This window comes from Vicugna pacos, chromosome 1 (genome assembly GCF_048564905.1).
Source record: "Vicugna pacos chromosome 1, VicPac4, whole genome shotgun sequence".
NCBI classification, from domain to species: Eukaryota; Metazoa; Chordata; class Mammalia; order Artiodactyla; family Camelidae; genus Vicugna; species Vicugna pacos.
In genome coordinates this window covers 84,048,333-84,074,808 of record NC_132987.1, presented here as the reverse complement: position 1 = coordinate 84,074,808, position 26,476 = coordinate 84,048,333, and the positions used below count along the sequence as shown (strand labels likewise).

Below are 26,476 nucleotides of genomic sequence, written 5' to 3'. Positions count from 1 at the left end.
AAATACATTTTGATGTCATTTACCTCATTTGAATATTCAGTTTGTAGACACAATGCGTGGCCAGTCACATTTTTAAACGTCCACTCTAAAGGAAAGCCATTTTGCATATACAGAGAAATTTTGCTTGTAAATTTTGCAGTAGGGGCTTTGCTTGCTGAAATTCCATATCATCTACATGACATGTACACTTGAGTTCTAGCTGTTAATAGAACTGCTAGTGATGTTTTATTTCATGTTGACATTTTTTTTTGTCAAATAAAAATTTTAAATCTCTGAAAAAATTTCACACGCACAAAATTTAATGTTGAAATTTTCCACTGTGAGATCACTGGCACTTGGCCAGAGTAGCAATCACATTGAGATGAAAAACTGTGTTCACAAGTGACAAATTAAGCCAGGGGAAACCAGGGATGTTTTAATCCCTCTGTCAGGCATGCAGATCCACACATGGGAACCTGAGGGGAGGAAGGGTGTCACATTTAACTTGGACTTTGCAACAACTTTCCCTTTCCTAATATGGGTATTTTCTTCTACCTATCGTGGGCCAAGTCTCAATAAGAGATCATGCTTTTGCACTTTCCCCCCAGAATTGAATAACCAAAGAAGAAGGTCTAGGTGGGACGTTTGCCACTTTCCTCCAGTTCCCTTGAGTCAGGTATGATGGTCTACTGAAGACCTGTATAAAAACAGAACCAGGGATACTCCTGAATAAAAGGACAGATGTGAGATCACGGACTTACCCTGGTAGGGGAATTCGGCCAGAGCTTCCTTTATTCTAGCAGACAAGACTTTTTTGCCTGCATGAGCCTTCAGGAGACTGAGACAACACAAACTGGAGGACACACTGGAGGACATACCTTAGTTTACCATTACAATCACACAATATTGTGATGTCAGTTGTGTTTCTTCATGATGGATATGTGTCCTGTAATTCAATTTACCCTTTTTATTTAATAAATGTCTATGTTTCACTTTTTATAATGTCCTACATTCGAAGGGCACCTGTAGTCCTAAAGATTCAACTAAAATAATCATGAACCTTAGGAAGGTAACCAAACAGACTTGTTTAAATGAATTTGTATCCATTTAAATTGAGTCATATGTATTTTTCCTACACTTGAGATAAAACCAGTCACTCTTTAAGGCCTCCATGAGCAATGATCCTTGGAGCAGTACTGGCTTGTTATAGTGAGCCTTCTTCTCTCCCCTCCAGCCACACAATCTTGTATTTGACCTATTACAGAAGTGTTGGACATCTTTGCCTTCTATAGTGCACTGACTCAGTAGGAAAAAACTGCACAAGCAAAATAAATTTGGCTTGATTTGAGAAGTGCTAGCTTGGTTTTTCCACCTTAAAAATATTTTATAACCACACTTTTGAGTTACTGTCTTACTTCCAGGCACTATCTTTCATCTAATTTCTTTTCATCTCAGCATGTTCTTACAAAGCACTTGAAAAAATCTTTTTTTTTTTTTACTAGAAACTATGAAGAATTTTTACAGTTGGAGTGCTCTCTGCTTTGATGGCTACAGCTCTACATTTCCAGCTATTATCTCATTTGTCCACATGCCCTTTCCTGTTAGAAAAAGAGCAAGTGTATAAAAGAAATACAAGTGACATGGTGTCTCAGCATTTATGTTTACAGTTTCTGACCCTACTTAGTATATGGAATTGGTCTAGAACTTCAGGTAGCTGCTTCAAATATATATTAACTGGATGTAAGCCTGGTCATTCGGAAGCCCCACTCCTGTGAATCTTCAGCTGGTGACATTTTAAAAAAATGATTACAAATGTTAACTTAAGATGATTAAATTATTAAAATGATTTTAAAATCTTAATAGCTACATTAGAGTGTTCTTCCCCAAGTGAAAATTTTACTCCCTCTGAAAATTGCCAACTTTTGGGGAAGAATTTGCTAATTTGAAGCAAGATTTTGATCTAATGATAACTGGGAGAGAGATCCTATTCACTTATCTTTAACAGCAAAAATGGATTTCATTAACTAGTACGGTAAAGAAGAAGTTGAATTAAGAGTTCTACTTTCTTTTCTTAGTAGCTATTTAGTCTGGAAAATATTCCAATTTCTATCTTGTAGGCAACAATAACTATTTTCTGATTCACTTGTTACACATATAAAGGAAGTCATTGATGGGGACAGAATTAAGAACTATAAGATTTATACAGTATTTTCCCATATCCATCAAATTTTGTTTAATCTCCACTGTGCCAAGTAGAAAACAAGTACTAAGTGAAAACAAAATACTTAGTATTTATTAAATAAATGGATGAATTTACATATTTAGATTTTAGTACAATCTATGTACTTATATGAACCATGTTTATTCCTGATATATGTGGCTATTACTCAATCATAATTGATTCATTTAGTTGGAAAATGGCTGAAGTGACATTTCTAAATATTGTTTACATTGGTTTATATTGCCTGCCTATATTTGATTATTTTAGGCAGTTTTGTTGTAGAAGGTGGTAATTGTTCTCTTTAGTGTTTTCCCCAAATTATTCCCAGTAAATGCTTAGTAAGTTTGCGCTTTTCTGCTCCCTTAGAAATAGATGGGGTCATTAACTTGTTTGGCTAATGGAATATGAACAGAAGTGGCATACGTTAATTCCCAACTGAAGCTATAAGGGCTAGTATCTTATTTGCCATGCTCTTTCTTTTCCTTTGCTGTAACAATTGACCACATTCCAGATAATATATGCTTCATCAGCCTGTGTCCAACAGTGAGGACAAGGCAGATCAGAGCACTGTTTCAATCTGCTCTGGATATAGAGGATGTTCTTTATTGTAGCATAAACTAACCCATTCTGAGACTGTGTTATCATGAAAACCAAAGGAAGAGTGTTTCTGGAATAAAGTATTGATTGACAGTGCGAAGTGTTAAAGAGTGTTTAACTACTGTAACAGTTAAAGAATGTCCACTGTATTTGGCTACAGGAAAGCCATTTAAATTTTTTTTTAATTTCAATGAGAATAGTTTCTATAGAGTGATAAGTATGAAACCAGACTGCAATAGGTTCAGCAGTAAGGGAGAAGTGAGGAAATAGAAAGAGTAATTGTAGAAAACTCACAAAATTTTTCTGTGAAGACAAGGAGAAAAGTGAGTTAGTAATTGGAGGGAAATGTGAAATTCAGAAAGGTGGTTTTCCTTCAAGACAGAGACTTACAGCATGTTAAAGTGTTGATATGATGGAGGCAATAGAGAGTGAAAGGAGGAAAAGAGGAAATAATAAAAAGGAGCAGGGCCCTGACAAAGCAGAAAATGATGAAATCCAGGCAGAGGCATGAGACCCAGATAGGAGAAAGGACCTTTCTTCACCATAATAAGAGAGGAGGAACAAAGATTTGGTGGCACAAAGTTGGAAGAAGTGGAGACTTTGGATGGCTGAGAAGTCCAAAGTGGCATCAACTACTGAGGATAAGTGAGGAGATGGCAAATCCAAAATTTTGAGAATAGAAGTTTATGAAGAAGACAGAACATTTGTGTATGACTAGTGAAATATGGAAGTTCTGTTATTAAGACTCAGTAAGATACCACTTTCAACATAAAATCAAAGAACAGAGAGAAGTATGATGCCAGGTCAAAAATCAAGACTCATGTTTGAATTTTCAGGACAATTTAAAAACATTAACTTATTGTTTTATTGCCAATTAAATGAGCTGGAAACATTAAACTATCCTACTCTTAACTTCATATATTCTTTCTTCCAAATAGTTCTATTACATTCTTTTCAAAGTTATAAAATATTGCATTAAATTTCCAGTTTCCAGAAGGCAAAGTAGAGATCTTTACATTTTCTTCTGCTGCTTTTGAAAGTCATAACAAAACAACAAGAGTTAAAGAAACAGAACTATAAATCCTGTGCTTAATCAAATTCAAAGATATCAACAATGCTAAGTTATGATTACTTAAAGAAAAAAGAGGAATTATGAAAATCTTAGCAGAGAGAGGAAAAGTCAAATTTAGACACTTGTGTGTGGTGGAGGAAATGGAGAAAACTGAAAAATGTTAACCAATTCACCCCAGAGGATTTCACAAAAGGCTTGCCAATTAGGGGCATGGGGAATTTTTAAAAAGTGGAGGTTAGGTAGAAATCTGATAATATGGCTCTGAATGGTTGTATACTGAGTTTTTATGCCTCAAGTGTTCACTCCAACCTGCAGCATCAGATGACTGCCTCCCTTCTACAACTCTAGGAGCCAGGGGAATTTGTTTCAAAGAAATTGAGTCAGTAAACTCCAGAAACTGAAATTTCAAGCACACAAGAGGGCAAGCATAAGATCCTGGACTGAAGGAGAAAAGACTAAGTCTAAGTCTGCATAGTAACTACTAAGACTCCAGCCTGTCAAACCTGCCTCCTGAGCATCAGCAGGAGGGCTCACAGCTCCGAGGCAGAAGGTTAGAGGTGCCAAAAATTGATATACAGACACAGAAGTTTGTAGCATCTGTAATGGAGATATCAGTTTTTCATCCAATTGTTTTAAAGGAAGCTCACCAGTTGGCATTGCACATCCATTCATGCAGAACTCCAATCAGCTATCACAGGTAAAACTTTTTTAAAAAGTTTAATATATAGTAAAATAAGGTAAGAGAATTACTGAGAAAGTAGGATTAAAATGCAAATTAAAAAGATATGAAAATTAGAGGATCGGCATCCAATCAATAATAATTGAGAGAAAAAAACGATGGAGAGTAAATTATCAAAGAAACAATAGAAGAAAATATCCAGAATTGAAGGGCACAAAACCACAGATTAAAGAATTTAAGTACGCTGGAAACACTGAACATGGAAAGAACCACACCAAAAAAAAAAAAAATTCAGAAAAATTCTAGTGTGCATATTTCCTCTTTATGGTCTAGCTAATAAAAGTGTCAGTCTTGAGTATATACTAGTCAAAACTCTATTGTTCCCAACGAAGCCTCCTTTATCAGAAATAATTGTCTTCACTAATTATGATTCCTTCACCTACTCTAATGGTCAAAAGTTTTTGCTCTTATTCCATAATAAAAAGTTGGCTGTATAAAACCTTTCCAGACTACACTGGTCTCCCTGTCCAATCTTCTGAATCTCACACAAAACAAACTAAAATCTAATTCATTTATTTAGGTCTGGCATCAATAACTTACTCTAACACCAATTAGTTGTCAAATTTTAAAACATCATAATTCTATGGTCACGTATTCAATCTAGAGAAGTTCTTCCATCTCTCAAACTAATTGACTTTGACTTCTGCAATCACTTACTTTTTTAAGAACTCTCATTTCTTGAGAAGGATATGAATCTTCTTTTTAGGTGAACTGCACATTAAAATTATATGTATTCAACCAGTTTCTTCAGCATCTTACTCAAAAAAGATGTGACGCTCCAAAAAAGGAACTGACTCCCCAATTTTTCTTATGTAGAAAAATTGGACTTTCACTGACATTTCCAATAACAGAGGCCCATTATCATTTGTAGAAAATACTTCTCCTCATATTTCTAAAATTATACTCTAAAATAGTGCATATCAAGCTTTGTCTGTTTCAAATTTAGCTACTTTCTATTAGTATCAGGTGAACATGAAAACCCTACCCACCAAAGAACATGGGAGAAAAGATGTTATTCATCTGTTACTTACTTGAGGGAATTCTAGGATATTTAACATAGAGATTTAGTAAAAATTATTGCCCTCAAGTCATCCTTTACTGATTTGTCTGACTGAGTTTTAATACCTGTGTAAGGGCTAAAAATGCATCTGTTACATCATAAGGTAACTGCCTGACATGAAATCTAGCAAGAAATCCTGTGTCTGAGACTTGATCTGCTGCTATTTATTTGATGGTTAAAGATGTCAGGATAAATCCTGTGGTTTATATCACGTCCTGATTTTCAGTGACTAGAAATGAAATAACCTGGACTTTTTCTTTGATAATAATTAATTTGAAGAAAATTTCTAGAAATTCTCAAATGCCTGAATATCTGTTCCCCTTCTAAAAGAGATCTACTAAAATTAAAAGCATAAGTTTTGAAAACTAAGAAGCAGAGAGTCTACCATGTGACAGGATTTCAGTTTACTCTTGCATAATGAATGACTGAAAGAAAACACTGAATGAGTGGGTAAGTTAAATTACATGAAGGCACTGTCCATCTGTTGGTAGCTCCACAGAATTCAGAGGTGATAGATCTTTCACCTAATATTCAATGTTTAAAAAAAGGAGTAGAAATGGTTAGAGGAGGAGATTATTAAGTATAACCCAAAGAGCCACAGCTTCACCAGTTGTCGAGTATAAATGATGTTTCTTTTACATAAGTGCCCAGCATTCTATTTTTCTTGGTAGACTCCAAATTTTGAAAGAATGACTTTAACCCCATCCCCACATAGGCCTCCTGAGATTTCAGACTGCTTCTATTTTCTTCCACTGTAGTCTCCTCACCCAGCTGCTTCAGTACTGCCTCTTCTTTCAGTTCCCTCTCTTCATCACAATGGTGCATAGAAATTTGCTGCTGGGGCTATACTAAGCCCCAGGTTTATCAGAGCTGTCCTGTGTTCTGTGACAAAGTGATCAGGTTAGATATGAGGCAGATGTTGTGAAGAAAAAAACACGATTTCCCAAGAATATGTTGCATTTTCGTCTCCACGACTTCAAATGAAGATAAATTTATCTAAGCCCTACCCAGCTTTAGCCTGAAACTCCTTTTTTATGGGCTCAAGAATACTTGATCAGGACTAAGGATAGGTTAAGGACCAAGTTTATCCTTTCCCTCTGTATTTCTTTTATACTTACCTTTGCTCCTTCGTAGACATTCCTGTACACACACTATTTCACTACCTTTTACAAAAGTCCCTGTGTGTATCATATTCAAGCAAATTTTCTCAGGAGTTGATAGCCCAGACTTTTACAAACAGTATTCAGTCTGGATTGAGCTAAGACACTTTGACCTATACAAAAGGAGACAAGGGGTAGATTCTGTTATGTGGTATTATGAGCTGAATTGTGTCTCTCCATAATTTACACATTGAAAACCTAACCCCTAGTACCTAAGAATATGACTGCACTTGCAAATAAGGTCTTTAAAGAGTTAATTAAGTTAAATGAGGTCACTAGGATGGGCTCTAATCCAGTATGACTGATGCATTTATAAAAAGAGGAAATTAGGACACAGAAATGTTTCAAGGAAAGACCATGTGAAGACATGGGGAGAAGATAGCCATTTACAAGCCAATGAGAGAGGTGTCAGAAAAAAACAATTCTGCCAACACATTGATCTCAGACTTCTAAGCCTCCACAACAGTGAGAAAATAAACTCTGATTGTTTAAGCCACTCAGTGTATGGTACTTTGTTATGGAAGCCCTAGGCAAACAAATCCATATGGTATAAACTTTAAAAAGAGAAGAAGGAAATAAAAAAACAAATAAGCTATTCCAAAAATGGGCAGAAGAACTAAACAAGCAATTCTCCAAGGAAGACATACAAATGGCCAATAGGCACATGAAAAAAATGCTCAATATTGCTAATTATCAGAGAAATGCAAATGAAAACTACAATGAGGTATCCCTTCACACCAGTCAGAATGGCCATCATTCAAAAGCCCACAAGCAAATGCTGGAGAGGGTGTGGAGAAGAGGCAACCCTCCTACACTGCTGGTGGGAATGTAGTTTGGTATAGCCATTATGGAAAACAGGATGGAGATGATTCCTCAAAAGACTAAAAATAGACTTACCATATGATCCAGCAATTTCACTTCTGTGCATATATCCAGAGGGAACCTTAATTCAAAAAGACACATGCACCCCAGTGTTCATAGCAGCACTATTTACAATAGCGAAGACATGGAAACAACCTAAATGTCCATCGACAGATGACTGAATAAAGAAGTTGTGGTATATTTAAACAACAGAATACTACTCAGGCATAAAAAATAATAAAATAATGTCATTTGCAGCAACACAGATGGACCTGGAGATTATCATTCTAAGTGAAGTAAGCCAGAAAAAGAAAGAAAAATACCATATGATATCACTTATATGTATAATCTAAAAAATGGACAAACAAATTTACTTACAAAACAGAAAAAGACTCACAGACATAGAAAACAAACTTATGATTACCAGTGGGGATAAGGGTGTGGGAAGGGATAAACTGGGAGTTTGAGATTTGCAGATACTAATATATATACAATAGATAAACAAGTTCATACTATATAGCACAGGGAGCTATATTCAATGTCTTGTGGTAACCTATGGCGAAAAGAATATGAAAATGAATATATGTATGTTCGTGTATGACTGAAGCATTATGCTGTACACCAGAAACTGACACAACATTATAAACTGACTATACTTCAATTAAAAAAATATATATACCATAAATAAATAAATAAATAAAAGAAAAGAAGGAAAGAGGAGATACCATATCTGACCCCTGGTAGACATATAAGGCAGAAAGAAGGAAGGTTAGTATAAACTTTATTCCTTTCTTAGGAAATATTGTTATGTGTCTAAACATCTCAGTTTTAAGGGTATGGTTAGACAAAAATTCACAGAGCTGGAAAAGACAGGAGACTTTTTTTTCCTATTTGTTTTTTCAATTAATGAAATGGAGGCTCAGAAAAGTTAGGCTCCAAGTTCAGTCAGTGTAAAAGGAAGCCAAGTACCTAATTCTAGGAATGGAGTACAGTTAAAAATTCAGAAAGAAATGCCTTACCATTTCCAGGAGTATGATAATTAGAAAGGGAGAGTATCTCAGAACATGTTGGCAGAATGGTATTAGCAAAAGAGCCTCACAAGATGGGTGGCAGCCCCATTTCTTTGAAAGCTACAACTCAGCCAGCCACTCAAATGCTTCTAGTATTTCCTTCTACTAGCCCCTTCCCTCCACTCACTTTCCCTTTACTCTAAACTTAAAAAGAAATATATATTCTATAAATGATATATATCTGAGAAAAGAAGAGTGACATGAGATGGCTTTGGGTTGCCAAGCTTGAAGGCAACCTGGTTACCCATTTTGATCTGTACTCATCCTTGTTGGCAGAGATCATAACAAGACAATGAATTGGCAGGAGCTGTTTTTAGCTACAGTAAGAGTGGATGAAGATTCTCCTCTAAATTTCTATACCAAGGGACATATTAGGAAGGAAAATCAAAACATTTTTAACACCGAAAAACCTTTTCACGGACTCTCAAAGTTAAATACAGAAGTCGCTGAATCAAGGTCACTTGTGTCTGCTCTGCCATTGTCTCAATTCTAGCTGCTTTGGGGCTTGATTCAAAAAGGAGGTTGTCAGATTTGGGCTCAGAGAACGAAAAGTGCCTGTTTTCCAGGAATGTTAGGCTGAGGTAATACATCACACTTACACAGCCCTCCCCAAGTGGGGGAAATGTCAGGGTTTTACTAAGAAATAATTGCTTCTGAAATGGTAAGAAGGGAAGTTACTCTTGCATAAGCATGGCTGTCCTGACTGACTATAATTTTTGTTTTTAGTTTGCTCTTTGTTTTTAGTATGCTCAGATAGCATAAATCATCATATTCGGACAGTTAACTTTGTTCAGCTATAGTTTGATTTTCTGGTATACTAAATCTAAGTTAAGTGTTAAAATAAATTGGAGCCAAGCTTTACATTCAAGCAAAGTCATAAAACTCTACCATATTTAAAAATAAGGTAGTTGCTTACCAGCATAAAAAGACTGAGTATTGGTTTCATTTTCTATTGTTTCCTATAGGGAAGCATTGATATTAATGCCAAATTCCAAGAAAAAAAGAAATAAAATGAGTTTAATAGGAACATATGAATATATAATACTATAGAAATGTACCGAGTATGGTCACAAACAGCTGTCATTCCCTTAGGTTATACACATACTGTGTACATTACTGTACCCATGTTAGGAAATGATAAATATAGAGCCAGTTCTCATGACTGACTTTGGATCTTTCCTCTCTTTTGGTTTGTACTGAGTCTAATCAAAGTCGGCTTCTAATCCCATTTCCCCCTGAATTGCTTCTCTGATTTAGAAAATATATCTTCCTTTCAAATCAAATCAGTTCTTAATTTTGTCCTCTTCCTTTCCTCTCTGCTTTCAGACTTTGTATTATTTTTGTTCAAAATCATTCATTCAAAAATGTAGTATGGATCTACTCTGCACACTAACACATGCATATGATTATAGACACATGTGTATGTGTGCATAAAGAACATAAAGAATCTTAAACTTATGAGAACTCAGCTTATAAATTTCCAAACTTCTTTCAAGTCTTTTGCATAATACACAAGACTTTTCATGATTTGGCATCTTCCTACTAAGCCATTTTTTCTCTTCTGCTTCTTCCTCTTCTCATATTTTAGACTCCAGAAACTCTGAGCTGATCATAGCACCTCTCTTCTGTTTGAACATGATCTACATCTTAACTGGAACAAATCTAAATGCTCTTTATCCGTGGGTTATTCCTCTGTCAGCCTTCAGTCTGAGTGCAATAGCCACATCCTCTGAGAAGCCTTCCATAAGCAATCTCTAGGGACTGAGACATTCCTTCTAAGTTTTCATTCTTTGTCTCTCTCACCAAAAGTGTAACCTCCACAAAGGCAGTGACCATGACCAGGATCTTTATTACCTCTTTGTTTCCTCAGTCCCTAAGATAATTCCTAGCATACAATAGGTAGTCATAAACACCAGTTAATCAACTATCAAGGGAATAAACTCACTCAAAAATAATAACTGTTCAACTCAGAACACTGAAAGAATATATCCTCTGGTGAAATTCTTTCTGTATCCATGAGTTACTATCCCAGCCGATTCCTAACAGAGACTATGCCCCCTCCAATGCCTCTTTCAGAGAAAGCATTGCTCGAGAGAAAAAGATGTATTGAGACTTGGTACAAATTTATTGACAGAAATGATGGTATATACAATGGATAGATGCAGTCAAAATACAAGTGTTGCACTCAAGTCAGGATATACATTAAATTAAGGCTTATGAATTTGTCTAGGAATAGACATTCAGTTAGCCTTCATCTCTATGGTAAATGGATTGATTATAAGGCCAAAAAATGGACATAAAATTGAATTTTTGGAACCCAAGTGAACTAGATGCCTTGGAAATACTAATGAATTGATGTCTATAGTAGCAGCGTATAAAAACATGAATTAATTTTCTCACTAGTTTTTCTGCTACATGTTTCCTAAGGTCAAAATCACGGTGTTAGCCAACTGGGTTGTTACCAAAAGACTGGGAATAAACCCTCTTACAAGTTCATTCAGGTTGCAGGCAGAATTCAGCTTCCTTCAGATTAGGACTGAGGTCCTTGCTCCTTTGCTGGCTGTTAGCCAAGTCCTGTCCTTAGCTTTTAGAAGCTCCCCTGTAGGTCTTGCATGTGACTCCTGCATTTTAAAACATCAAAAGCATGTTGAATTGCTCTCACATTTGGATTCTTTTCTGATTCCTCCTTCTGACACCTTTCTTTTCTGCCTCTTGTGCTGCATGTCTCTTCTGCTTCCAACCAGAGAAATATCTCTGTTTTAAGGACTCATTTTATTAGACTGAGGAGACCTGGATACTCTATTTTATGGTCTATAATCTCTATTACATTTGCAAAGTCCCATTTGCCATGTAATGTAAGAAGCATTTTACAGGCTCTAAGAATTAGGAAACAGACGTATGGGGAGGCTACCATTCTGTCTACAACAGTATCAATTCAAAACTAGTGTTTTAAAATATCTATTGTCCCTTTATTTACAGGGGCAAAAGAAAAAACTAATTTTATATTAAAAGTGTACACTTTTAATTTTTTTTCCTCTACTCCAAACAGGAAGGAAAACTTAAAATATTTCCTATGTTTTTGTTCTTTTTGTTTTTCTTCTGCAATTCTAGCTGGCTCATTCCTAGATCCAGATTTGAACATAGTGCATCAGTAATTATGGAATTCTTCTCTGTGTGCTTGCTTCCTCAAGCATATATACAGAGATAAGAAGTTTGTTTATAAAATGTCCTTTCACAATTTACTGCTTGTGTGTTTCTCTTTGTTGGTTGTTAAACTGCCATGCATTAGGCAATAATACAAAAGAAAATAGCTAAACCCTATGTATCTCTAAAATGTCACTAGTCTCCCAGACATGTGGTCCCCACTCCTTCAGGAATTGTTTGTATAAGCGTCTGTGGCAGAAATTTATTGCCAACCTGCTGAATTTATGGAAAAGAATGTTTTTGTCTAGATGTGTATCAACATTCCAGGGTCTAGTGGTGTTCCTCGAGGCTAGCACTGTGCTAAGCCCATAGCCAATGCATGTTTGGTGCTAATATATTTATAAAATTTAAAAATGAGGAAGAAATAAAGAGCACGAATGGGATAACAGAAAGCAGAACAAATGAAAATTACATTTTCTTGGCTGTCATTAGAAAGACCTAAAAGTAAATGTAAGGTATCAACTCATATAGTCATTATAAAGTTAAAATTAAGTAATTTGTATTTATGTATTAACTTAATTTTTCTTTAAAAGAGTAACCTATGCCTTATGGGCAAGGGCTTTGAGACAAGTTTTAAATGTTAATATTTTCATTTTTTATATCTTAAACTTGAACAAAAAGCTCCATCAGTGAGCTAAGCACTATATAGTATTAGCAGAGAATGAGCAAGATTGAATTTTACAGCACCTGGCTAGGGAAGATGCATGCTAATTTTAAAAAAGTAGCAAGGGAAGAAGCCAGGTCCCTTGAGGAAGGACACTGCAATACAATGGCAAGCATATACTTTAGAAATTTCCCCAGTCCTTCCTCGATAAGGCTTTTCTTGAGTAATTATAAACTGAGGAAACAGAATACATAGAAGTTTCTGAAGGGTGTTAGATACAAGGTCCAAGTAAACACTGAGTTAAATACCTAATGACACAAAGTGTGGGAAAAAAAAAAGGGCATTTCAGCAGGGACACTGCTTTCCATGGACTAGGGAGCCATAAGAAAAATATATATACTAAAAAACAATCTAGATACTAACTACTATATGTAAAATAGATAAACAACAAGGTTCTACTGCATAGCACAGAGAACTATATTCAATATCTTTTAATAACATATAATGAAAAGAATATGAAAAGAATATATATATATATACATATAACTGAAACATTATGCTGTACACCAGAAATTGACACAACATTGTAAATAGACTATACTTCAATTAAAAATATTTTAAAAAGCAATCTAAAAAAGAATATGAAAACAAATATATGTATGTATATGCATGACTGGGACATGGTGCTGTACACCAGAAACTGACACATTGTAACTGGCTGTACTTCAATAATAAATAAATAAATAATAAAAATATAAATAAATAAATAAATATTAAAGACAAAATATTTTTTAAAAAGTAATCTAATAAATAACATTAAGTTCAGATACTGGGAGGTTAAGTATATAGTGTATTTATATGCCAGACAGAAATGACTGTTACAAATTTTTAAATGTGTGGTCTCATGACTGATAAATTTCAAATAATCTTTAATAAAAATATTCTCATATCTCAAGTTCTTTTGAAAGTACTATTTTGTCTCTCAAAACTTTAGACACTAGATATCATAATACCTATTTTCAACATCATTTATTTATTTATTCAACAAATATTTATTCATTGTTTAAAATATATCAGGCTCTTACAGTCTAGGTAGAAAGACCATAAACCTAACAAATAAGTGAATCATGTAGTATCTTAGAAGGCAGTAAGTGTTATGCAGAAAAGGAAAATTAAACCAGGTTAAGGGGTGTTAGGAGTGCTAGGATGAAAAGGTGGGCTATACTTTTAAATAGGATGATTGGGGTGGGTCTCATTGTAAAGGTGACATTAGAGAGGCCAAGATGGCGGAGTAGAAGGAGCCAGAGCTCACTTCCTTTCATGAACACACCAAAATTGCAAATAACAACAGAACAATTATTGCTAAAAAAGACTGGAACCTAATAGAAAAGATCTTCCATAACTGAAAACATAAAGAAGAAACCATAAGGAAATGGGTAGGAGGGCTGATTTGCAATATAATCAAATCCCCTACCTACCAGGTGGACGACCCAAACACTGGAGAATAATTACATTGCAGAGGTTCTCCCCCGTAAGTGAGAGTTGAGAGCCCCACATCAGGCTCCCTAGCCCAGAGATTTGGCACTGAGAATAGAAGCCCCTAGAGTTATTTGGCTTTGAAGGCCAGCAGGGCTTAACTGCAGGAGCTCCATGGGACTTGGGGAAAAAGAGACTTCACTCTTAAAGGACACATGCAAAATCTTGCACTCACTGGGACCAAGGGCGAAAGCAGTAATTTCATAGGAGCCTGGGTCAGACCTATCAGCTGTTCTTGGAAGGTCTCCTGGGGAGGTAGCTTGGTGGGGACACATGTGGCTCATCCTAGGGATATAGACATGGTGATGGACAGATTAGGGAGTATTCATCTGCATGAACTTTCCTTCCTGGAGGCAGACATCTTGCTTGGGTCATTAGCACCAACACCTAGATCCACCCAACAACCATAGGATCCAGTGCTGGTACAACCCAGGCCAAATAACTAACTGGGTGGGTACACATACCCAACCATCAGCAGAAAGGCTGCCTAAAGACTTTCTGAGCCCACAGGTACCTCTAAATATGTCCCTAGACACAGCCCCACCCATCAAAGGGCCAGGACCCACCTCCCCCCACCAGTGGGCAGATAGCAATCAGCCTCTCCCACGAGGAAACCTGTAAGCCTCTAGATAAGCCTCACCAACCAGGGGGTAGACACCAGAAACAGGAAGACTACTATCCTGCAGCCTGTGGAATAACTCCACAAATGCAGGCCAGACTCTACCCTTGGAGCAGCCAGCCTCTGGCCCATGAGTAACAAGAGGGAAGTGTACTGCTGTGACTCATAGGACATCTCCTACAGAGGGCCACTTCTTCAAGGTCAAGAAACATAACTAACCTACCACATACATAAAAATACAAATAGAAATTCAGACAAAATGAGGCAGCAGAGGAATATGTTTCAGACAAAGGAACAAAATAAAATCCCAGAAGAACTAAGTGATATGGAGATAGGCAATCTACCCAAGGAAGAATTCAGACTAATGATCATAAAGATGATCAGAGAATTAGAAGAATGGGTGCATAGAGTGAGAAATTACAAGTTTCTAGCAAAGAGTTACAAAATAGAAATAACAACTTCCAACAGAGTGAAAAATACAATAACTTAAATGAACAATACAGCAAAAGGAACCAACAGTAGACTAAATGAGGCAGAAAAATGGATCAGTGGGTTAGAAAATAGAGTAGTGGAAATCACTGCTGCAAAACAGAAAAAAGAAAAAATAATGCAAAGAAATGAGGACACTTTAAGAGACCTCTGAGACAACATCAAGTGCACTGATAATTCACATTACAGGGGTCCCAGGGGGAGAAAAGAGAGAGAAAGGGATAGAGAACATATTTGAAGAGCTAACAGCTGAAAACTTCCCTAACTTGGGAAAGAAACAGTCACTCAAGTCAAGGAAGTGCAACATCCCATACAGGATTAACCCTAAGAGGAATACAATGAGACATATGTCAATTAAAATGACAAAAATTAAAGCTACAGAGAGAATTTCAAAACTCCCAACAAACAAAATTCCAGGACTAGATGGCTTCATAGGAGAATACTACTAAACGTTTAGAGAAGAGTTAACTTATATTATTCTGAAACTATTACAAAAATTTGCAGAGGAAAGAATAGCTCCAAATTCATTCTATGAGGCCACCATCACCCCGATTCCAAAACCAGAGAAAGATATCATTTGAAAAATTGTAGGCCAATATCACTGATGAACTTAGATGCAAAAATCCTCAAGAAAATACTAGCAAATTGATGCCAGTAATACATTAAAAGGATCATATACCATGATCAAGTGGGATTTATCCCAGGGATTCAAGGATTTTTCAATATCTGTAAATCAATCAATGTGATACACCACATTAACAAACTGAAAAATAAAACCCATATAATGATCTCAATAGATGCAGAAAAAGCTTTTGATAAATTATATTATCCATTTATGAAAAAAATCCTCCAGAAATTGGGCATAAGGGAACATACCTTAACATAATAAAGGCCACATATGACAAACCCACAGCTAACATCATACTCAATGGTGAAAAGCTGAAAGCATTTCCTCTAAGATCATGAACAAGACAAGGATGCCCACTATCACCACATCTATTCAATATAGTTTTGGAAGTCTTAACCACAGCAATAAGAGAAAAAAAGGAAACAAAAGGAATCTAAACTGAAAAAGAAGAATTAAAGCAGTCACTGTTTGCAGATGACAAGATACTATACATAGAAAATCCTAAAATCACCACCAGAAAATGACTAAAGCTCACCAATGGATTTGGTAAAATTGTAGGATAAAAACACATTTATTGTACCATCCAGCCAAGGGTTCAAACATAAAACATTTCAAAATTTAAGGAGAATATGAAAACATCAGGCAATACCTAGAGTACTACTATAAATATAGCCTTTACCTATAGTAAAAATTTAGCCATTCAACCATTTTGGTCATCATCCCAGTTTTTCTTCACACTTGGAGGCTTGGGCTCACCAGCTGACTTTGCCATGATAATCTGATTCACTCTAAGTATAGTGACTGTAGCATTAGTAGCCAGTTTGATAGCCCAGTATTTTCTCAGGTAAGTATCTTTAATGCCAGCTTTCAACATGTCCTTTACAGCAGGAACTTCAGCCTCAATATCTAATCCAAACATTTTTATTTCCTTCTTGATGTACTGCATAAAGTTTAGAGATTATTTCATTGGCCTAAACTCCAGAGTTTTCTGCCAGTACCCAGGAAATAGCTTTGAATGTCTCAGCAAACTTTTTAATGGCATACTATTCAAGTCTCCATATGATGTGATCTGTTTGACTAACTCAACTTCTGTTGCTCCACCTCCAGGTACAAGATGTTTATCTCTTGTGAGAACTTTGAAAGTATTAATACCATCATCTACTGCTTTTTCTATATTATCCATCATATTGTCTGTAGAGCCTCGAAGCACTATGATAAAAATGGCACCATCTCCCTTTTTGTGCTTAAAAACAACCACCTGCATATCTCCAACTCGGATAGGTCAACATTGCCAGAATGTCACATTTCTTCAAGGACAGAAGGAGTCAACCTAGGAAGAGTGGTAGCACCAACTGTTTTACATAGTCTTCTGATATCCAATTTTGAGTTCTGCCTCACCAACATGATACTGTATTTGTTTGCAAAATGAAGAGTCATGTCTGACATGTAAAACAGTTGGTGCTTCTCACACACAAGAGCAAATCAAAACCACTGCTGATACTGGTGCAAATATAACAGGTGGCAAAGTGTCAGACATGATTCTTCATTTACTAAAATTCATCAATCCTTCAGCAGTCTTTATCAGTACCATTCCCTTAGTTTCTGTTCTGCCATCAAAAGGACAAAAGTACACTGCTATTTTTCCATCTTTGACAGCTGTTACATTACCTTTGGTTTCCTTCTTAAAAACCATGCCATGCAATACCGAAAAGGAATAGATACCAGAACTGAGAATCTTACAAACTCTGATGTCATCAACACTGAAATGGCAGGAATCAGGAAAAATAGATACATATGCCTGAGCAATAAGCTTGGCTGGAAACACTTTATTTACCATACTCTTTACTCATTATGGAACTATGGAGGAGAGATGACACTCCATCAACATCCTGAAGGTTTTTTGCAGAACAACATACCAAGTCAGGAAGAATCTCATGGGCTTTTCTGCAGGATATTTTAAAACTTTCTATGACTCTGAAACTCACAGGCCAACTCTCAGAAGCTCTTCAGCTAATTCCAAAAGAGCTCCAGCAAAAAGCAGAACAAAATTTCTGTCATCTCCAACTTCTTGCTCTTGTGTGTGAGAAGCTATTATGATCATTTTTGCAGCAGGATGCTGTACTTCTAGCTCACTTAAAATAGCTACTGCATTGATTGTTACAAACAACTTCTCCAAGTGGTTGATAATAGTGTCATTTGTAGCAGCATGGATGGACCTAGAGATTATCACACTAAATGAAGTAAGTCAAAGACAAATATCATATGATATCACTTATACGTGGAATCTTAAAAAATGATACAAATGAACTTATTTAAAAAACAAATTCACAGACATCAAAAACAAACTCATGGTTACCAAAGGGGAAAGGGGATGGGGATAAACTAGGAGTCTGGGATTAACAGATGCACACTACTATACATAGAACAGAGAAACAACAAGGATCTACTACATGGCATAGGTAACAATATTCAATATCTTGTAATAACCTATAATGAAAAAGAATCTGAAAAAGTAAAAATATATATATATATATATATATGTAACTGAATCACTCTGCTGTACACCTGAAACTAACACAACATTGTAAATCAACTATACTTCAATAAAAAATAAACAAAAATTTTTAAACGCCATATGACATCACTTATATGAGGAATCTAAAAAAAAGACACAAATGAAATACTTACTATTTATAACTTAGTTGACTGATTTCTTGAATATGTATAAGCACATTTGACTGTCCTTTATGATTGGATTACCCCATTCTGTTGATTCTTATTTTGTAGTTGGTTTTATTCCTTTGATAACTATGTAAGTTTAAAAAGCTAAAGCTCTAATCTGTTCCTAGAAACAATGATCAGTACATTTATGTAAACTAAAATATGTGCAGTATACTATATATATGTATTTACATGCAATATAATATATATGTGCAGTTAAACTGTCTTCAGAGCTAAATACACAAATAGACTGAAAGTGAGGGGGGAAAAATAATTTCTTGCAAATGTAAATGACAAGAAAGTGGAGGTAGCAACATTCAAATCAGATAAAGTATATTTGAAAAGAAAGTCTATAAAAAAGAGAGAAGGGCATTATAAAGACAAATGGATCAATACAAGAAGAAGATATTACACTTGTTAATATGACTGCTTTTAATACAGGAGCATCTAAATGCATAAAACAAATATTAACACACATAAAAGGAGAAACTGACAATAATACAATAACATCCCATATACATCAACAGAATGACTATCCAGACAGAAAATCAGTAAGAAAACAGTGGTCTTAAGAAGACCAGTTGGAATTAATAAATGTCTACAGGACATTATATCTAACAACAGCAGAATACAGTTTTTGCAAGTGCATATAGAACGTTCTAGGATAGATCCTATGCTAGGACACAGAAGTCTCAACAAATTTAAGAGAAAAACAGTATCAAGCATCGTTTCCAATCACAATGGTAGGAAACTAGAAATCAGTCACAAGAAGAAAAATTGGAAAAACTCACACTTGAAGACTAATAAACACCATGCTAGTGGAAAAAAAGAAAAAACAGTCAGTGAAGAATTCCAAGAGGAAGTCAAAAAATACCTCAAGACAAATAAAAATGGAAACATACTTTCCAAAACTATGGAAGGCAGCAAATGTTCTAAGAGGGAAGTTTGCAGCAATACAGGCCTGCCTTAAGACACAAGAAAAATCTCAAATAAACAACCTAACCTGCTATCTAAAGGAATTAGAAAAAGGAACAATGAACAAGGCCCAAAGTCAGCAGAAAGAAAAAAATAATAAAGATCAATGAAACTGATTTGCTTTTTTTTTATTTTTGAAAAAATAAACAAAATTGATAAACCTTTGCCAAGGTCATCCAGAAAAAAAAAAGAGAGAGAAGTCATATAAAATATGAAATGAAAGAGGACAAAAAACCACCAATATCACAGAGATACAAAAATATATATAACCAAATACTATGAAAAATTATATCCAACAAATTGGACAACCTAGAAAAAATGGACACATTTCTAGGAATTTGGCCTTCTACAAATTGGACTTCCAGAAATTTTAGATTTCTACAATTTTAATTTCTAGAATTTCAAGACTAAATCAGAAATAAACAGACATTCTCAACAGGACCAATTACTAGTATTGAAACTGATTTGTAATAAAAACCTCTCAGGAAACTAAAATCCTGAACAGGATGGCTTCACAGGAGAATTCTACCAGACATATAAAGAAGAGCTAATATCCATCTTTCCCAAGCTATTCCAAAAAATTGAAGAGCATGGAACATTCTCAAATTCATTCTACAACTCACCATTACTCTGATACCAAAACCAGACAAAGACACTACAAAAAAAAAAGGAAATTACGGGATAGTATCTCTGATGAACATAGATGTAAAAATTATCAATAAAATACTAGCAAACTGAATTCACCAATATGTAAAAAGGATCATACATCATGATCAAGTGTGATTTATTCCAGGGATGCAAGAATGGTTCAGTATCCACAAATTAATCCATGTGATATACCACATTACAAAAAGGATAAAAATTACATAATCATTTCAATAGACAGAGAAAAAAGCATTTGACAAAATTTAACACCCATTCATGATACAAATTCCCATTAAACTGGTATAGAGAAAACATATCTCAATATAGGAAAGATCATTTTTGACAAATGCATAGCGAACATCATACTCAACAGTGAAAAGCTTGAAGCTTTCCTTTTAAATAAGAAACAAGACAAGGATGCCCATTCTCACCATTTCTATTCAACATAGTATTAAAAGTCTTAACTATAGCAATCAGACAAGTAAAAGAAATAAGAGGTATTCAAACTGGAAAGACAGAAATAAATTTGTCACTATTTGCAGATAGCATGATACTATATACAGAAAACCCATAAAGTCTCCACCAAAAAAAAACCCTTTTAGAATAAATGAATTCAGTAAAGTTGTAGAATACAAGATTAATATCCAGAAATGTGTTGTTTTTCTATACACTAATAATGAATTATCAGAAAGAGAAAGCAGAAAAAAAGACCGTTTAAAACTGCATCAAAAACAATAAAATACTTAGGAGTAAACTTAAGCACAGGGTAAAAGACCAATACTGTAAAAACCATTAAACACTGATGAAGGAAACTGATAATGTTGCAAAGAAACATCATTTCATTATAGGTGTTCCTTCCATGGGTTGGAAGAATTAATACTGATAAAATGGTCATACTACCCATACAATTTACAGATTTAATAAAATCTCTGTCAAAATACCTATGACATTTTTCACAAAACTAGAAAAAATTATCATAAAATTTATATGAAATCACAAAAGATCCAGAATTGACAAAGTAATCATGGGTAAAAAGAACAAATCTCGAGATAATTCACAAGTGGCCACATAGGAAGATCCTAACCTCATCTCTTCTTACAAACACATCAAAATTACAACTAATTACCACAACAAAAGTTACAGAAAATTACAAACACATCAAAATTACAACTAATTACACAAAAAATTACTGTTGATAAGTAAGACTGGAATCTCCAGAAAAGATCTTCTACAATTAAGTATAAGGAAGGAACAACAATGAGGTGGAATGGAGGAGTGGAGTCACAGTTTGGTTAAGATCCGTAACTTTAAGTGGTGATCCACAAACAGGAGAATAATTACAATTGCAGAGATTCTTCTCAAGGAGCAAGGGGTCTGAGCCACACATCAGGCTCTCCAAACTGGCAGTCCTGCACCAGGAAAACAAGCCCTGAGAACATCTGGCTGTGAAGGCTGGTGGGGCTTACTTTCAGAAGACCCAGAGGGCTGTGGGAAATAAGACACTCCACTCTTAAAGGATGCACACAAAATCTCACATGCTCTGGGGCCCAGATCAGAAGGAGTAATTTGAAAGAAGCCTGAGTCACACCCACCTGCTGATCTTGGAGAGGCTTTGAGAGAGGCAGGAGGAAACTGGAGGTAACACTGAGAACACAGACACTGGAGGTAGCCATTTTGGGGAGCTTATTCTACCATGTGGACACTGGTGCTCACAAGCACTAGTTTGGAATCTTCCCTCTAGCTTATTGAACTTAGGTCCAAGCCCTACCACACACTGACCCCAACAGAGTGGGACACCTCAGGCCAAGCAACAAACAAGGTGGGGACATGGCCCCACCTACCAACAGGCAGGCTCCCAAATGACTCTTTGAGACCACAACCACCTCTGGACACTGCCCTGTCCATCACAGGGCCCAGAACTCAGTTCCACATATCAGAGTGCAGGCACTAGACTAGGCTGAATGAGGAGCCCGAAGTGTCAGGGCCCTGAAGCCAGATACCCCATGACCCAGCTCCATTCACCAGTGGGTAGATAGCAGCCTAAGGACACAGCGGGCACCAGCTGTGCCTACCTGGGGACTGACACCAGCCCCAGGATTTCTGCTTTCCTGAAGTATATTACCAATAGACCCAGCCCACCCACCAGCAGGCTGGCACCAGCTCCAGGATCCCACTGGCCCCCACCCCAATCACCAGCAGATCAAATCCAGCTCTGGGACACCTTGAACCCAACATCCAGTAGCCCCAGGATCTAGCTCCACTTATCAGCTGGCTGACAACAGCTTCAGGAACCCCTGGGCCTTGCCACTAGAGACCCTGGGATACATCTCCACCCACCAGTGAGCCATCAGTAGCCCTTGGATCACTTGGTCTCCAGCCCTGGCACCAGCCCACCAACACCAGCTCTGAGAGACATTGGACTCCTCAGCCAGCTGCCTCACTAGGCCCACACGACCTTTCAGATATCTGAGACCTGCAGCCAGCCATATCAAGAACACTCCCACCCACCAGCAGGCTGAAGCTAGATCCAGGAACTCTGGTCCTTCAACTACCTACTCCAGAACCTGGCTCTGCTCACCAGTGAGGCAAAACTACCCAAGGCCCCCTCCACAGCCAGCTACATCATGACACAGCCCTACCAACCAGTGGTAGACAGAATCTGCACAAGGCAGGGCATAGCAACCAACCCAGCCAGTGCCCAGCCATGCCTGGAGACCACCCACAGCAATCAGCCCACCAAAACAGAAAAACTCATGCGGCCTACATAAGAGATGCCCCTAGAGAATAAATCTCTGGTGACCAGAGGGGGAGTTCTGGGATGCAGAGGATATCTCCTACAAAAAGTCACTTCTGCAAGATCAAGATCAGGTAGCATAACCAACCTACCAACAGAGAACAAAAGCAGCATATTAGGCAAAATGAGATGACAGAAGAACATTTTCCAAATGAAGGAACAAGATTAAAAATCCCAAAGAACTAAATGAAGTGGAGACAGACAATCTATCCAACAAAAAGTTCAAAGAAACAATTGCAAAGATGATCAAAGAATTAGGAGAAGAATGGATGAATAGAGTAAGAAGTTAGACTTTTTAACAAGTAGTTATAAAATATAAAGAAGAATCAAGCAATAAAATGAGTAAACTAAAAAATACACAGGAAGAAATCAACAGTAGATTAGTTGATACAGAAGAACATAGTGAGCAGAAAATCACTGAACCTGAATAACAGAAAGAAAAAGAAAGAAAGAAAAGAAAGGAAAGGAAAGAAGAAAAAAGAAAAGAAAAAAAGGAAAGAAAAAGAAAGAAGGAAGGAAGGAAGGAAAATCAGGACAGTTTAAGAAACTTCTAGGATAATAACAGACATAGTAACAGTCTTATTATGGAGGTCCTAGAAGGTTAACAGAGATAGAAAGTAGCAGAGAATATATGTGAAGAAATATTAGCTGACATCTTTCCTAACCTGGGAAAGCAAACAAACACCCAAGTCTGGGAAGCACAGAGAGTCTCAATCAGGATCAACACAAAAAGGATGACAGAAAAGACACATTGTAATTAAAATGGCAAAAATTAAAGATAAAGAGAATATAAAAAGCAGCACAGGAAAAGCAACAAGTTCCATATAAGGAAATTTCCTTAAGGCTACTTCTCAAATTGCAAGGGAAAGAACAGAAAAGGAAAGGAACAAAAAGAAACAAACAAACAAAAGAACTACAACATAATCCCAGAATAATGAACAAAATGGCAGTAAGTACATGCCTATTAATAATTACTTTAAATGTAAATAAACTAAGTGCTCCAGTCAAAAAACAGACAGCAGATAAACGGGTACAAAATAAAAAAGCATATATATATTGCCTACAAGAGACTCACTTCAGACCTAAAAACATATACAGACTAAAAGTGAAGGGGTAGAAGAAGTTATTTCATGCAAATAGAAATCAAAATAAAGCTGGGTAGCAATACTTATATCAAAAAGATAGACTTTAAAATAAAGATGTAACAAGAGACAAAGAAGGTTATATAATAATCAAGGAATAAATTCAAGAAAACAATTATCAATATATCTAATATAGGAGCACCTAAGTACATAGAGCAAATATTAACAGACATAAAGGGAGAAATTGAGAGTAACACAATGACAGTAAGGGAATTTAACACTCCACTTACATCAATGAACAGAGTATTAGTAAGGAAACATTGGCCTTAACTAACAAATGAGACCAGCGGAACTAACAGATAGACAGAGACAGACACAGAGAGACAGACAGACAGAGATAAAGATTTCATCCCAAAGCAGCAGAATACATATTCTTTTCAAGTTCACATGGAATATTTTTCAGGATAGATCACATGCTTGGCCACAAAACAAGTCTCAGTAAATTAAACAAAGCTGAAATCATACTGAGCATCCTTTCTGACCATAAATCTATGAGACTAGTAATTAATCAACTACAAAAAACTGAAGAAGAAAACAAAAACACAAGGAAGTTAAACAGTACACTACTAAACAAAAAATGAACCACTGAAGAAAGCAAAAAAGAAATTAAAAATACTCAGAGACAAATGAAAATGAACACACAATTTGGGACACAGCAAGCAGTTCAAAGAGTGGAGTTCATACTGATACAAATCTATCTCAGGAAACAAAAAAACCTCAAACAACCTAACCTTACACCTAAAAGAACTAGAAAAAGAATAACAAACAAAACCCAAGGTTAGCAGAAGGAAAGAAATCATAGAGCAGAAATACATGAAATAGTGTCTAAATAAATAACAGAAAAGATAAATGGGACTAAGATCTGGTTTTTTGAAAAGAAACAAAATACATAAATGTTTAAGCAAGAGTCATCAAGAAAAATAAGAGAACATAGAGCAATAAAATCAGAAATGAAATAGAAGTTACAACCAACACCACAGAAATACAAAGGATCATAAGAAATTACCATGAAAAATTATATGCCAATAAAATGGACAACTGAGAAGAATTAAACAAAATCCTAGAAATGTTCAAGCTCCCCAGGCTAAACCAGGAAAAAAACAAAACAGAAAATATGATCAGATTAGTTACCAGTAAGGAAATGGAATTAGTAGTTTAAAAAAAACTCTGAACAAATAAAAGCCCAGGACCAGATGGATACATTGATGAATTTTACCAAACATTTTGAGAAGAGTTAACACCTATCCATCTCAAACTTTTCCATAATATTGTAGAAAAAGAAATTCTGTTCATTCTATGAAGTCAGCATCACCCTGGTACTAAAACCAGACAGAGAAATCACACAAAAAAAGAAAATCACAGGCCAATATCACTGATGACCACAGACAAAAATCCTCAACACAATATTAGCAAACCAAATCCAACAATATGTAAAGGATTATGCACCATGATCAAGCAGGGTTTATTCCAAGGATGCAAAGATGGTTTGATATCTGTAAATCAATCAGTGTGATACACCACATTAACAAACTGAAGAATAAAAATCATAGGATAGTCTCAATAAATGTAGAAAAAGCTTTTGACAAAGCTCACTCTCCATTTATGATAAAAAAAAAAACTTTTCACAAAGTGGATGTAAAAGGAACATACCTCATCACAAAACAGGCCAAATATGTTAAGCCCTCAGTTAACATCATACTCAATAGTGAAAAGCTGAAAGTATTTCCTCTAAGATCAGGAACAAGACAACAATCTTCACTCTCATCACTTCTATTCAACATAGAACTGGAAGTCCTAGCTATAGCAGTAAGACAAAAAAAAAAAAAAAAGGTAAGTAAAAAGAATCCAAAATGCAAAGGAAGAATTAAAACTGTCACTATTTGCAGATGACATGATACTATATGTAGAAAATCCTATAGACACCATCAAAAAAATACTAGAGCTGATCAATGAATTTGGTAAAGTTGCATGATACAAAATTAATAATTAATGTAAATAAATCTGTTGTACTCCTGTACACTAACAACAGACTATCAGAAAGAGAAGTTAAGGAAACAATCTCATTTATAATCACATCAAAAAAAATACCTAGGAATAAATATAAGCAAATAAAAGACCTGTACTTGGAAAACTATAAGACACTGATTAAAGCAATTAAAGATAATAAAAAGAGATGGAAAGACACATTACGTTCTTGGATTAGAAGAGTTAATGTTGTTAAAATGACCGTATTACCCAAGGCAATCTACAGATTCATTGCGATCCCTATCAAATTACCAAAGGCATTTTTCACAGAACCAGAACAAATAATCTTAAAATTTATTTGGAAATATCAAGGACCCTCAAATACCAAGAGAATC

General features: G+C 35.7%; 1 long non-coding RNA gene and 1 pseudogene across 3 annotated transcripts in view; both read right to left on the bottom strand.

Moving 5' to 3' along the window:
* LOC140685427 (uncharacterized) overlaps positions 1-26,476 on the bottom strand; it is a 221,162-nt gene that overhangs the window by 81,123 nt on the left and 113,563 nt on the right. The window lies entirely within an intron of this gene.
* On the bottom strand, positions 16,540-22,415 carry LOC102542393 (T-complex protein 1 subunit theta-like; annotated as a pseudogene).